Genomic DNA, 2,370 nt, shown 5'->3' on the forward strand with positions numbered 1-2,370 from the left:
CTGGGCTGTTCCAAAACCCTAATTTTCTTAAGGTGAAGCCATTCTTTAGTTGACTTTGCTTGGTGTCCTCTTTAGCATTATAGCATATGGAAGGCACGACTCCGTGCGATTCTCCGTTTAGGTTATAGATGAGAATACGTTTTTTATACCCGCTGTCTGCATGTCAGAAATAGAGTAGGTGATGGTGGCCTTGTTTTAGGATGAAGAGGAGAGTCTGAATGACATTGGCTACGATGACATCGGCGGCTGCCGGAAACAGCTGGCCCAGATCAAGGAGATGGTGGAGCTGCCACTCAGACATCCGGGTCTCTTCAAGGCCATAGGTGTGAAGGTGAGGTACCATCCATCCCACCAACCAAGCTGCCAGTCTGACTAATTGTTCTCTTAGGAAAAATGGGAAAGGAAAAGCCTGAAAGAACGAGTGGAGGAACTCATTTTCATTGGTGATGCATTTCACGGGGATGTTCTTACAGTGAGAACTTGGGTTTTCCTTCATTTATGGCACTGACCATCTCTGGAGACTGGGTACGATGAAGGCATAAGTGTGCAGAGACTGATTCATGTTAAAAAATGTTTCCTGTAGATAAGGTAGGATACAATAAAATTGTAATTTGCCTTTCTTAGGCCCACAAGTGGGATATTTGCATAGTCACGGCAGAAAGTGGACAATAGAACTTAAAAACTATACCAGTGTCAAAAGTACATTATAAAATCACTGTCTGAACAACTGAAAATATAAATATATATGAGTCTATTGAACTAGGCCAGTGGTGGCCTAGCGGTTAAGGAAGCGGCCCCGTAATCAGAAGGTTGTCGGTTCGAATCCTGAACCGCCAAGGTACCACCGAGGTGCCACTGAGCAAAGCGCCGTCCCCACACACTGCTCCCCGGGCACCTGTCATGGCTGCCCACTGCTCACCAAGGGTGATGGTTTAATACAGAGGACACATTTCACTGTGTCACTTCATATAAGTCTATATATGTAAATATGTAAACTTACATCTGTGTGTATGGAAATAAAGAATATGTATATATGTACATAGAAGATTAATACACATATTGCATATAAGAATAAACACTATAGTGTACTGGATGTGTGTGTTTGTTAGTACATGAATGTGTTATCAGATCCAGGGGGGGGGGCAGTTTAGCTACCATTCTGCTGTCACTCGCTGCCACCACTCTGTCCACAGGGCATGCTAGAATGGGGCTGGCCCTCCGCCTCTTACTGTCCCCAGCCGACCATACCGTTTTCATTGTCGTCAACCTTCGGCTGCTCCTATTAGGGGTCGCCACAACTGATCAACTGTCCACACAACTGGTTTGGTTTTACGCCGGAACGCCCTTCCAGACACAATCCTCCACATTTAACCAAAATACACTCTCACATGCATCCCCAGTTGGTTGGGTTGTCACTTACATCACGGTCTTGTGTTCCTTGCTGTTCCGCCTGTAACTGGCTGTTCACCCAGAAAGCTTATTTTTGTACTCTAAACCTTTCAGCCCCCGCGGGGTATCATGCTCTACGGACCCCCGGGGACAGGAAAGACGCTGGTGGCCCGCGCTGTTGCCAATGAAACCGGAGCCTTCTTCTTCCTCATCAACGGTGAGAAGTCTCAGAGCCTCTGGCTGCTCAGATTTGATAAAGAAAGTGCCCGTTGTTCCCAGTTTCCAGTGGCGCTCATCTCGATTTGCGGTGCTGTGTTTGCCACTCAGGTCCGGAGATCATGAGTAAGCTCGCCGGGGAGTCAGAAAGGTAACCTGCGCAAGGCATTTGAGGAGGCAGAAAAGAACGCCCCAGCCATCATCTTCATCGATGAGCTGGACGCCATTGCACCCAAGAGAGAGAAGGTGTAGTGTGATTGTTTTAGGACCAGGGGCATTTCACGTACATCCACAACCACCACCACCACAGGGTGAATTCAAAGGAGTCCCTAAAATACGGATGCATGGTTAGACCTTTCTGAAGATCTGATCTGGCCTTCCGTCTTCACGGGGACCCAGAACAGTTATTTTCTGAAACAAGTTCCAGAGTGACGTATCTGCCCAACCTCCAACTTGACCTATAACCCCAAAACCTGCATACAAACAATGGCGGATAACACGTTGGTGGTTGTGCTGCAGCAGCTACGAGAAATCCTCTCTACGGTGCACATTTTCTAACGAAAAGACGTGGCTGGAGAACGACAACATGTTTAACTCACCGCAGAGAGACACCGAACAAGGACAACGGGGAGTTGTATAGCGCCATCTACAGGTGTGGAGGGGGATTGAAAAAGCTTTCGGGACGTTCTCTGCATCTCCGTGTGGACGACAACATTTCAGCTAACGTTTTTGTAGAAACCAAAAACCCGTTTTTACAGAAAAGCA

At 47.3% G+C, this 2,370-nt stretch overlaps 1 pseudogene; it reads left to right on the top strand.

Annotated features, from left to right (window-relative positions):
• The first annotated feature begins 10 nt into the window (after positions 1 to 10).
• Positions 11 to 2,370, top strand: part of LOC114785721 (transitional endoplasmic reticulum ATPase-like) — a 6,036-nt pseudogene continuing 3,676 nt past the window's right edge.

The sequence above is a fragment of the Denticeps clupeoides genome, chromosome 3 (assembly GCF_900700375.1).
Source record: "Denticeps clupeoides chromosome 3, fDenClu1.1, whole genome shotgun sequence".
NCBI classification, from domain to species: Eukaryota; Metazoa; Chordata; class Actinopteri; order Clupeiformes; family Denticipitidae; genus Denticeps; species Denticeps clupeoides.